Genomic DNA, 13,846 nt, shown 5'->3' with positions numbered 1-13,846 from the left:
ATTGCCTCACAAAAAGAAAATGTCTGGATGATGTGGCCATTGAAATACTCCCAATAAACTTTGAGAAGTTAGAGAGAAGAGTGATAGTGCTGAAAGTCAGGTAATGGGCAAATCTTTGCTGTTTCAAAAGAGGAAAGGTGGGTTCAAAACAAAATGTAGGTCTGTGATCTTGACATAGATTCCTAACAAAATTCTACAACAATTCAAAATTCATGGTTTGAGAGCTTAAATAGGGAAACAGTGGACTTTGGGAACCCTCATGGATTCAAGGATGAATGATACCAAAATGATCCTATTTCCTTTTTCAGTAAAGTTATCAGAATGATTGGTCAGAAGAATGTTGTAGATAAAATGTATCTGCCTTTCAGTCACCTATTTAACAAAAATTCTAAATGCAAGTTGGGTAACAGTAAAATCAGGAAAACTCATAGTCCAGTTAGATGACTATATCCAGAGAAAGTGTGAACATGGAGATAGGTATGTCTCCAAGGTAAATCCTTAGCCCTATTCCATTCAACTCTTTTTTCAGGGACTTGTGTGAACAAAACATTAAGTAATAATTTCTAAATAACTGATATTTAGGAAGCACTTCAGTGTTTCCAAAGCTTTTTCTCAGAACACTACCACAAAGGAGATGGTTCAAGTAACATTAATTGACTTTACATATGAGGTAGGCATCTAGGCAGTTTAGTATATGGAATGCCAGATATGAAATCAGAAAGAATTGGGTTCAAATCTGGCCTCACACATTTACTAAATCTGAGTGATCCTGGGCAAGTCACTTAACCTTATTTGCCTCAGTTTCACCATCTGTAAAATTAGCTGGAGAAGAAATGGCAAATCAATCTTGTATCTTTTACCTGGAAAATTCTAAATGGGGTCATGAAGAATTGTATATGATTGAAACAATGACCAAAAGACAACAACATATGATGAAATTGAAATGCAGAATAATTAAGTGATTCTCCCAGAATCCAAGTATGAGAACAAGGATCTAATAACTAGCATTTGAATAATCCTTTAAGATTTGCAAATCACTTCACAAATATATTCTCACTTTATCCTCACAACAACCCAGAGAAATATGGTTATTATTATTCCCATTTTATAGATAAATTAACTGAGACAGGGTAATTAAGTGATGGGCCCAGAGCAACAGAGCTAATAAGTTTCTGAGACTGGATTTGAAATCAAATGTTCCTGACTTGAGGCCCAGCATTCTTTTCACTACACTGTGTAGATATCATTAACCTATGTCTCATCTGATTATAGGGCCTATGACCTGTCTATTTTTTTACCACTCTTTTACCACTATTTTACCACTCTGCCTTTACTAATGGCTTATATATATAAAATTTTCTGTTAATAAAAAGCTGGGAGGAATAGCTACTACTTTTCATATCAGAAATGAGATCCAAAATATGTTGGCGGATAGAAAATATGAGACAAAATAATAAGATGAAATTTAGGTTCACAAAGGCAAGCTATAGGAGTATAGGATGAAGAAGATATGGGTAAACTAATTCATGTGGAAAAAAACCCAGCAACAATAATTCTGCCAATTATAGAGAACTGCTAGGTCAACATAATGAACAAACATGCCTATTAAAAACAAATGGAATTTTAGGCTATGTCAAAAGAATAAGATTGCCTAGAACAAGCGATATAATAGTCCTACTATACTATGTTGGTCAGATCACATCTGGAGTATTAAAATTCATTTCTAGATGCCACATTTTAGTAGAGACAATGACAAGCTAGTCCATGCTAAGAGCTATTGAAATGATGATATTATGTTGTATGAGGGGTTGTTAAAATAACTTTGAATGTTTAGCTTGGAAGTGAGAAGATTTGGATATGTAGGATTTCTTTGAAGTATTTTTTAAAAATCTATTATTTGAAGGTATTAGACCTAATCTCCTTGCCCCCAGAGATCAGGACTAGGGCCAATGGGTGACAATTACATGGATCTCAGCATAAAGAGGAACAAATCTTAACAAATACCGAAGTGTTTTTCCATCCACAGCATTCAAAATAGTGCTTGGCACCTAAACAGTGGCCGAATAATTGCTTGTTGATTGACTGATTCTCTAGACCTGTTCAATCAGAGGCTGAATAGCCATGTGTCAGGGTTTATTATAAACTAGATTGTTGTGAGTAGGTTGGACTGGATTACCTCAAAGGTCTCATAACTCCAAGAGTATGTGATTCTTTGAGTTATGTGCACAGATGGTTCATGAAGTGTTATTTATTTAAAGTTGTGCACACTAAAATAGTCTAATGAGACATTGTCGGCACCTGTCTCCTGTGGCTTTCAGGGGCACAACAATTTCACAGGCCTTTGTCAACTCACTATCAGCCAACCTCAAGCAGCAAGACAGCCCCCTCATCTGAAAGAGCTGACAACTGAATTCACACTGTTTCAGGTCATTTCACAATAATTAGACTAACTCAAATAAGAGATGATACTCTTCTTTTTACATAGAGTTTTCTTTTAAAGAGAGTTCAGATAACTCCTGTACCAACTGTTGGAGGTTATCTCAAATTCTGTTTTAGTCCTGGGCACAATTCATAGGCTGATTGGGCTGAGAGCATCATTCTTTTTAATAAACAAAAAGTTAGATATATGATAGTTAGATGGACAGATAGATTATTAATTGGTAGATAGATCATAGCTATATGCTAAATGTAGATAGGTGATAGATGATAGATAGGTAGACATAAACAAATGATTACTAAAATAACAATACATTGCTAGAGTGCTATAAACCCACATCACTGTCATGAAGAGTGGGCAAATTTTAGGATTTAGAAGTCAACAGTGTTGTTTAGTAAAAAAGAGTCTGAGACCTGGAGTTAAGAAAGGCAAGTTCTAATCCTGCCACTGGTACTAAAGAGATAATAACTATGGATAAATTATAGAATCATAGATATATAATTCCAGAGCTGGAATGAGTGTCAGAGGTCATTTTGCCCAACACCCTTATTTTATAAATGAGGAGACTGAATCTCAGGGAGATGACTGTCATTTAGCCTGCATTTCAGGCAGATAGCATAGTTCCTGCTTGGGCACTAAAATTTTCTTACGTGAAATTTCTTAGGATAACTAGATTACTGAGGCTGCTCAAAAGGAGGAGCTGTTAGAAAGTATTTTGGCATGCAAAGATTTTGCATCATGATGGCACAGTTCACTGTTATTCAGTCTATATAAAAGCAGTAGCTCATAATTATATAAGAGTGTGCAGTTTACAGTTTTACTGATAATAATTCCATTAGGTCACCCACTTTTGAAGAGGATTTATGACTGCTACAGCAACACATAGCTAGGAATTATGTATATAGGCTAGAAATGAGGTCATCTGACTTCAAATTCAGTGCTCTTTCCACTACAGGGTTTGATTTCACAACTTGACCAGGCTACTTTAATTCTTATTTTTATCTTTTTGAGTCTCAAGTACTAATTACACACTAGTTGAACAACATGAGGGAAATGAGTCCATAGTATTTAAGGAACTTCCGAATAAATTAAATAAAACTGTAATTTGAGGTAGCAGGATCAAATAAACAAGAGGTTTACTTAGAAGTATGTAGGTCTATTAAAATTTTAGCATATTTTCCTAATTTTCTAATTATAATGGTTCCAAATTAAAATAATGTGTTATTGATGATTTTCATAACAGGATAAACTGGAAGATAAAAATCATGAATTGAGTTTTCCCTGCCCAAACTCTCCTTCTAACAGGAAGAGGTACCAAAACAGTTAGGCGCTGGTACTTATAGGACTGAATTTGGGCAAATTTGCTTGTGGATCACTGAAATATTGGTATTGCTATTAGAAGCTTTAGGGCTTTTTTTGGTCCATTTGATCCATGCAATACATTTTTAGCAGTAAACATCCATAAGCCTTTATTTTAAAGACATTCAGGATGAAAATGAGTAGGACTAAATGGTGGAGTGAAACCAGGAAGCTGCCTTAGCTCTTCCAAATTTGTCTCAAAAACAACATTAACTTAAGCCTATCAACAGTTTCTGTAGTTGCAAAACCTGCAGAAAAATGTAGTGAAACAATCTCCTAACTTAAGATAACCTAGAAGATCTTCAGGAAAGGTGTGGTTCTTCTGAGTAAAAGGGAAACACAGCTAAGTGCAGAGGGTATCTGGGCAACTTAGTCACAGCACAGACCAGCAGCTAAAGACCCTTGGTCCTAGCTCAGCAAGCTAGTGGCACAGCAGACCATTTGTGAAGTCCACAGCCCCAACACAGAAGACAATTGCCAGATGAGCTATTGGCTACCCAAGAGGCCAAACTGGGCTGGGCCATTCCAGTTCAATGAGCAACCTCAGAGCAGAAAACCAGTAGCTGAGACCCTGACCCCCAGCAAAGAAATTTTGAGAAAGTGAATACTGTACCCCAGGAGCAGAACTCAACCTTAAAAGTCACAAAAGAGGCTAATATGTGAATAAGAAACAGAAAAGAACCATGAACATAGAAAATTACTATGGTGACAGGGAGGATCAAAACATAAACTAAGAAGACAACAATGTCAAAATACCTAGATGTGAAGCCTTAATGGGGAAGAAGAAATGGTCTCAAGAGCAAAAAGCACTCTTTGAAGAGCTCACGAGGATTTTAAAGCAAATAAGAGAGGTAGAAGAGAAATAGGGAAAAGAAATGAGAGTTATGCAAGAGAATCTATAGTTTGGGGGGAAGGACAAAACTTGACTGAGGAAAACAGCTCACTAAAATGAAATTGAAATGCAAAATGGATGATTTTGATTACATTAAATTAAAAAGTTTTGTACAAACAGAAGAAATGCATCCAAAATGAAAAGGGAGACAGAAAACTGGGAAAATTTTATAGCCAGTACTTCTGATAAATGCCTCATTTCTAAAATGTATTGAGAACTAAACCAAATTTATAAGAATCCAAATCATTCCCCAATTTAGAAATGGTCAAAGAATATGAACAGGCAGTTTTCTGATGAAGAAATCAAAACTACCTATTGCCATATGAAAAAATGCTCTAAATCACTATTGATATGCAAATTGAAACAACTCTGAGGTGCCACCTGACACCTATCAGATTGGCTAATATGACAAAAAAGGAAAATAATAAATGTTGGAGAAGCTGTGGAAAAATTGGAACACTAATGCATTGTTGGTGGAGATGTGAACTGATCCAACCATTCTGGAGAGCAATTTGGAATTATGCCTAAAGGGCTATAAAGCTTTGCATACCCTTTGACCCAGCAATACCACTATTATGGCTTTTCCCCAAAGAGATCATAAAAAAGGGAAAAGGACCCATATGTACAAAAATATTTATAGTGTGGTAAAATATGAAAGTTTTTAACAGTCGGTTAGGATAACTGAAAGACGCCAGTTTTTCAAGGACCACCCTTTTGGGGAGGAGATGAACAGTCCGCCTGCTGCGCATGTCAGACTGCCTGCCGGGTTTTTGACTTCCGGGGTGGAGAGAACGAGAGCAGGCCTTTTTGCCTGCTTGGCGGGACTCCTGGCGGCGCGGCACAGACGGTCTCCCTCTCTCCAAAGGTGGCCTTTTCGGTTTGGTGAGTTTTTATAAGGAATATAGACTAAGCTTAGACTTAAGACGATTTGTATTGTGTTTCTACTTTCCTATCCTTCTAATCAACATCACCTTGTGACTATCATAACTATAAATAAAAAGGTCTATCTAGAAAACCAAAAGCTTCTTCCATTTACTAGTTTGGGAGATAAATTAAGGGAAAGGTTAAGTAGGGGAGATTTATGATCTAATATCCAATTTTAAATCTCACAGTTTGGCGCCCTCTCTGCTTGTTGGCCGGCTGGAACGACTGCGGCGCATGCGCCGGAAGCGGCGGCCGTGGGAAACACTGCGAGGTCGGTTCCGCCCGGCTCCAACATGGAGGCGCCCTTTGTCTGCTCTGAGGTGCCGTCCCCGGCCTTCGTCCGGCAGTGATGAGCCTCCCTCTGCGGCGGGGCAGCTAGGTGGCACAGTGGATAAAGCACTGGCCCTGGATTCAGGAGGATCTGAGTTCAAATCCAGCCTCAGACAGTTGACACTTACTAGCTGTGTGACCCTGGGCAAATCACTTAACTCCAATTGCCTCACACAAAAATAAAAAAATAAAAACTTTCATATTTTACCACAATAGTTGCTCTTTTTGTGGTGGCGAGGAATTGGAAATTGAGGGGTTGCCCATAAATTGGGGAATGGCTGAAGAAGGTGTGGTTATATGAAAGTAATGGAATACTATTGTGCTGTAAGAAATGATGAACAGGCAGATTTCAGAGAAACCTGGAGGGCCTTACATGAACTGATGTTGAGTGAGAAGAACAGAACCAGGAGAACATTGTGCACAGTATCAACAACATTGTGTGTTGACCAACTGTGAGAGACTTGATTCTTCTCAGCAATACCATGGTCCAACATAGTTCCAAAGGACTCAAGATAGAAAATGCTCTCCAAGTCCAGAAAAAAAAGAACTGTTGAATTTGGATGCAGATCAAACCATACTATTTCTATTGTTTTGTTGTTGTTGTTTTTCTTTTTTGAGGTTTTTCCTTTTTTGCTCTGATTCTTCTTTCATTACTGACTAATGCAGAAATACATTTAATGTGATTGTACATATATAACCTATATCAGATTACTTGCTGTCTTGGGGAGGGGGGGAGGTAGGGGAAGGAGAGACAAAAATTTAAAACAAAAAATCTTATAAAAACAAATGTTGAAAACTATCTCTACATGTAACTGGAAAATAATAAAATAGTTATATGGGAAAATGCAATTGGCCAAATGTAAAAGGAGGTGCAAAAGCTGACTAGGGAAAATAATTCCTTAAGAATCAGAATTGGGCAGATGAAAGCTAATGACTCAATGATACAACAGGAAGAAGTAAAGCAGAATCAAATGAATATAAAAGTAGAAGAAAACATAAAATATCTCTTCAGAAAAACAAGAAACCTGTAAAATAGATCCATAAGGGACAACCTAAGAATAGTTGGACTACCTGAGGACCATGATCAAAAAACAACCTACACAGCATATTTCATGACATTATCAAGGAGAACTGCCCCTATGTCTTAGAATCAGAGGTGGGGAAATAGTCATTGCAAGAATACACTGATCAATTCCTGAAAGAGAATTAAAAAGGAAAACTCCAAGGAATATCATAGCCAGATTCCAGAATTATGAAGTAAAGGAGAAAATACTGCAAGCAGCCAGAAAGAAATATTTTAAATATCAAGGAACAACAATAAGCAATACACGGGACTTGGCAACTTCAAGATAAAAGGATTGGAGGCCTTGGAACAGGATATTCTGGAGGGCAAAGGAACTGAGATAACAACCAAGAATGTATTACCCAGCAAAATTAATTATAACATTTCAGGGGAAAAGATCAGCATTCAATGAAATAGGGAATTTAAAACTTTCCTAATGAAAATCCCAGAACTGAACAGAAAATTCAATCTACAAATAGAAGACCAAAAAGACACATGAAAAGGGAAAACAGGGAAAACAAAACAAAACATGTTATTCAATAAAGTTAAAATGTTTATATCCCTACACAGAAATAAGATCCTTGTAACTCTTGATAATAGTATCTTTATTAAAGCAGATAGGAGTAGTGAACATAGACTGAAGGTGTGAGTATGAGTTAATTCTGATGTGATTTAAAAAAAAAAACTTTAACAGGTAGCAAAAATAATTATACTGGAAAAAGAGGAAAAGGAAGGCAGAATGAGGTAAATAACATCACATTAAGAAGCAAAAAAGACCTATCACAATAGAGAGAAATAAGGGTGGGGTGAGCATTGTTTTGACCTTACTCTCATCTGATTTGGCTCAAAGAGGGAATAACATACACACTTGTTTGGGTATGAAATTTTATCTAACCGTAAAGAAAAGTAAAAAGAGAAAGGGAAAGAAAAGGGCAGGGTGTTGATAGAAGGGAGGGTAAAAGTAGGAGTGTAAAGAGGAAAGGAAACAAAGGAGGTGGGGCCGATATAAATGAGGGCTAAACTAGGAGGTGAAAATGGAAAGGGCAAAAGGGAGGTGGGGCTTATAGAAGGGAGGGTAAATTGAGGAAATTGGTGAGCAGAAACAAAGTACTGGTGAAAAGGGAAAGAGGTAAAGGGAAGAGAAAAGAACAAACAAGGGGGAAAGAGGATGCAGGGAAGTACCCAGTTAGTAATCATAATTGTGAATGAAAATGGGATGAATTTGTCCATAAAACAGAAGGGGTTAGCAGAGTGGTTTAAAAAACAGAGTCCTACAAGATGTTGTTTGTAAGAAACACATTTGAAACAGAGATATAGATACAGAGTAGAAGTAAAATGGTGGAGAAGAATGTAATATGCTTCAAGTAAAGCTGAAAAAGCAGGGGCTGCAATCCTTATTTCAGACAAAGCAAAAGAAAATAATCTAATTAAAAGAGATAAGGGAGGAAACAACATCTTGGTAAAAGGTACCATAGACAATGAGGTAATATCAATACTAAACATATATGCACCAAGTGGTACAGCATCCAAATACTAAGAGAAGTTAAATGAGTTATGGGAAGAAATAGACAGCAAAACTATATTAGTGGGTGAACTCACCCCCCCCAAAACCAGATAAATATAACCATGAAATTAATAAGAAAGAAGTTAAGGAGGTCAATAGAATTTTAGGAAAAAATTAATATGATAGACCTCTGGAGAAAACTGAATGGGGATAAAAAGAATAAACCATTTTCCCAACAGTGCATGGCATATACACAAAACCTGACCATGTATTACGGCATAAAAACTTAACAGTCAAATGCAGGAAGGCAGAAATAGTAAATACAAACTTTTCAGATCATGATATAATAAAAATTATGTGTAACAAAGGGCCATGAAAAGATGAAACAAAAATTAATTGGAAACTAAATAATCTCATTCTAAAGAATGAGTGGATCAGACAACAAATCCTAGAAACAATCAATAACTTAATCAAAGAGAAGGACAATAATGAGACAGCATACCAAAACTTATGGGATACAGCCAAAGCAGTTCTTAGGGGAAATATTATATCTATAAATGTCTAAATGAAGAAAATAGCAAAAGAAGAGATCAATGCATTGGGAACGCAACTAAAGAAACTAGAAAAGAAAACAAATAAAAAATCCTCAATTAAATACCAAATTAGAAATTCTGAAAATTAAAGGAGAGACTAATAAAATTAAAAGTAAGAAATTATAGAACTAATAAATAAAATTAAGAGATGATTCTGTGAAAAACCAACCAAATAGATAAATGTTTGGTTAATTTGATTTTAAAAACAGAAACCCAAATTACCAGCATCAAAAATGAAAAGGGTGAACTCACCACCTATGAAGAGGAAATGAAAGCAATAATCAGGAGCTATTTTGCCCAACTATATGCCAATAAATCTGATTATCTAAATGAAGTGGATGAATATTTACAAAAAAATGTAAACTGCCTAGATTAGCAGAAGAGGAAATAAAATCCTTAAATAAGCCCATTTTAGAAAAGAAACCAAGCAAGCATCAATGAATTCCCTAAGAAAAAATCTCCAGGGCCAGATGGGTTTACAAGTAAAATACTACCAAACTTTTAAAGAACAATTAATTCCAATACTATAAAAACTATTTTAAAAATAGGTAAAGAAGGAATCCTAACAAATTATTTTTTGAGACAAATATGGTGCTGATACCTAAACCAGGAAGAGCAAAACAGAGAAATTAAAAGCCAATCTCACTAATAAATATTGAAGCAAAAATACTAAATAGAATATTAGCCACAAAATTACAACAATTTATCATGGGATAATACACTATGACCACATGGGATTCATAGCAGAAAAGCAGGGTTGGTTAAATATTAGGAAAACTTTCAATAAAATTGGCCACATCAGTAATAAAATAACCAAAATCATATGATGATCTCAATAGATGCAAAGAAAGTTTTTTATAAAATACAGCATCCATTTGTATTAACAACCTAGCTATCATAGCAATAAATGGAACTTTCCTTAAGATGATAAACAGTGGGGCAGCTAGGTGGCGCAGTGGATAGAGCAACTGGCCCTGGAGTCAGGAGGACCTGAGTTCAAATCCGGCCTCAGACACTTAACACGTACTAGCTGTATGACCCTGGGCAAGTCACTTAACCCCAATTGCCTCACCAAAAAAAAAAAAAAAAAAAAAAAGATGATAAACAGTAGGGGAGAACCAAGATGATGTAGGAAAGGCTGTGACTTTCAGAGCTCCCAACACCATTCAAAAAATTCCATAAGACAACTCCTGGACCAACAGATCCTACAAAAGAACAGAGTGAGACCATTGTTCAGCCAAAGATAGCTTAAAAAATGTGACAGGGAAGGTCTCTTGCACCCAGGTGAGAGAAGAGTGCAGCACACAGTGAAGATCCAGCATCAGGGAGGCATGGCCTCCAGAGCCTCAGAATCATCAGCATCAGTAGGTTCTTCTGAAACATGGCTCACAGACCACTGAGTGGGTCCAGCAGTTGGATAGGGAGAAATAGTAGAGGATCTCTGTGGGAGCAGAGGTGGGCTCATAGACCACTGAGGGGGGTACAGCAGTTGGACAGGGAGAAATAGTAGAGGGTCTCTGTGGGAGCAGAGGTGAGAGCACTGTGGTGTTACTCAGGAAGAAGATTTGAGTGGCAGCAGCCCAGTGGAGGAGGGGCAAAGGCAGGCCAATATTTCTACAATAGAGAATCAGATTTCAATCAGATTTCTGCTTCTGGGTTAAAGATAAAGCAGGCCCATGGTTACTTACAGGCCAGGCAACCTAAGAAAAAGCCTCTCCTTAAATCATACCACCTGGGACTCCCTGATTCTTGGGATGTTGCATACTGGAAGCAGTGCTCCATGTTAAGGAGTGAAAAACCAACAAATTAGCAGGCAAGATGAGCAGGCAGAAAAAGCAGTGGACCATCAAAAGATTCTTCTGTAATAAGGTAGCTCAAAATACACCCTCAGAAGAAGATAACAATCTCAAAGCTCCTACATCCAAAGCTCCCAAGAAAAATATGAATTGGTCTCAGACCATGGAAGCACTCAAAAAGGACTTTGAAGATAAAGTAAGAGAGGTAGAGGAAAAATGGAAAGAGAAATGAGAGTGATGCAGGAGGGTCATTAAAAAAAAGTCAACAGCTTGAAAAGCCAAATTGGCCAAATGGAAAGGGAGGTACATCAACTCTCTGAAGAAAATCATTGCTTAAGAATTAGGATAGAGCAAAAAGTACCTAATGACTTTTTGAGAAATCAAAACACACTAAAACAAATCCAAATGAATAAAATAATAGAGGGTAATATGAAATAACTCCTTGGAAAAACAGCTGACCTGGAAAATAGATCCAGGAGAGATAATTTGAAAATCATTGGACTACCTGAAAAGCATGGTCAAAAAAAAGAGTTTTGACATGATCTTCCAAGAAATTATCAGGGAAAGTTTACCTTATATTTTAAAAGAATAAACTAAAATAGAAATTGAAAGAATTCACCTATCACCTCCAGAAAGAGATCCCCAAAGGAAAACTTCTAGGAATATTATAGACAAATTCCAGAGCTCCCAGGTTAAAGCGAAAATATTGCAAGCAGATAGAAAAAAGAAGAATTCAAGTACTGTGGAGTTACAGTCTGGATAACACAAGATATAGCAGCTTCTACATTGAAGGATTGGAGGGATTGGAATATGATATTCCAGAGGGAAAAGGAACTGGGACTACAACCAAAAATCACCTACCCAACAAAACTGTCTATAACCTTTCAGGGTAAAAAATGGGACTTCAATGAAATAGAGGACTTTCAGGCATTTGTGATGAAAAGACCTGAACTGAATAGAAAATGTGACTTTCAAATATAAGACCCTAGAGAAGCTTAAAAGGTAAACAGGAAAAAAAATTATGAGGGATATTAAAAGGTTAAACTGTTTACATTCCTACATGGGAAAATGATAACTCTAACTCATAAGAACTTTCTCAGTATTAGGGCAGCTGAAAGTAATATACTTAGACAGAGGGCACAGGAGTGAATTGAATATGAAGGGATGATATTTGTAAAGCATTTATTTTATTCTTTTTCCTGTGAATTGATCCAACCTTTCTGGAGAGCATTTTGGAACCATGCCCAGAAGGCTATAAAATTGTGCATACCCTTTGACCCAGCAATACCACTACTAGGTCTATATCCCAAATAGATCATAAAAAGGAAAAGGATCCACATTTTAAAAATATTTATAGCTGCTCTTTTTGTGGTAGAAAAGAATAGGAAATTGAGTGAATGCCCATCAATGGGGAATGGCTAAATAGGTCGTGGTATATAAATGTCATGGAATAGTATTGTGGTGTAAAGAAATGATGAGCAGATAAATTTCAGAAAAACCTAGAAAGACTTACATGAATTGAGTTTGAGTAAAATGAGCAGAACTAAGAGAACATTGCACACAGTATCAACCCCATTGTGTGATGATCAACTATGATACTTAACTCTTCTCAGCAATACAATGATACAAGACAATGCCAAAATACTCATGGTGAAAAATGCTCTCCACATTCAGAAAAAGAACTATGGAGTCTGAATGCAGATTTAAGAACACTATTTTCACTTTTGTTGTCGCTTTTCTGTGTTGTTGTTTATTCTTTCTTGTGTTTTTTCCCTTTTGTTCTGATTTTTCTCTTAAAACATGACTACTTTGGAAATATGTTTATCATGATTGTAATGCATAACCTATATCAGATTGTTGGCTTTGGGATGGGAGGGGTAAGGGAAAAATTGGGTTCTCCAAAGATATCTTTACAAGCAATTGGAAAAAAATTTAAATAAAATTTAAAATTATTTACCAAAAAATAAAGAAATTAAAATAAATGACATCCATTTCCCCCAATATGAATAAGTACACTTTGATTCATTTCTTACCAATCATGAACTATGACTGATTGCCTTTTTTTCTTTGCTTCTGTTTTTCTCTTCCCTTCTTATTTTCTTCCTCACTCTTACACCTTCCCCAGTTCTTCCTGTTGTTCTTGTTCTTTATTCATGCCAAGAAATGCTCAATGTCTTCAGAGTAAGAGACAATCTGAACTCCCTCCCTTTTTAATTTTTTTTATTTTATAAAAATATTTCATTTTCCATTTACATATAAGGATAGTTTTTAACATTTATTTCCATAGGATATTTAGTTCCAAATTTTTCTCCCATCTTCCCATCCCTCCCCCATCCTCAAGACAAAAAGCAATCTGATATAGGTTATATATGTACAATCATATTAAACCTATTTCTGCATTAGTTGTATTGTGAAAGAATAATCAGAACACAAGGGAAAAACCTTAAAAAAAGAAGGGGAAAAGAAAACAACCCCAAAGTAGAAGCAGTATGGTTCAATCTATACTCATAATCCATAGTTGTTTCTTTGTTTGTTTTTCTGGATGTTGAGAGCAATTTCTATCATGAGTTCTTTGAAATTGCTTTGGACAGTTGCATTGCTAAACAGAACCAAGTCTATCACAGTTGATCATCACAAAATGTTGCTGTTACTGTGTACAATGTTCTCCTGGTTCTGCTCCTTTCACCCAGCATCAGTTCATGTAAGTCCTTCCAGGTTTCTCTGAAATCCTCCTGCTTATCATTTCTTACAACACAAGAGTATTCCATTACATTCATATACCACAACTTGTTTAGCCATTCACCAATTGATGTACATTTTCTCCATTTCCAATTCTTTGCTAGCACAAAAAGAGCTGTTATAAATATTTTTGTACATATGACTTCCTCCCTTTATAGAAGTGCAAAAGTATTGGATTTATATTCAAAAAACAAATTTCAGTCTTACTT

This window comes from Dromiciops gliroides, chromosome 3 (genome assembly GCF_019393635.1).
Source record: "Dromiciops gliroides isolate mDroGli1 chromosome 3, mDroGli1.pri, whole genome shotgun sequence".
Classification (NCBI taxonomy): Eukaryota; Metazoa; Chordata; class Mammalia; order Microbiotheria; family Microbiotheriidae; genus Dromiciops; species Dromiciops gliroides.
This window is presented reverse-complemented; position numbering follows the sequence as displayed.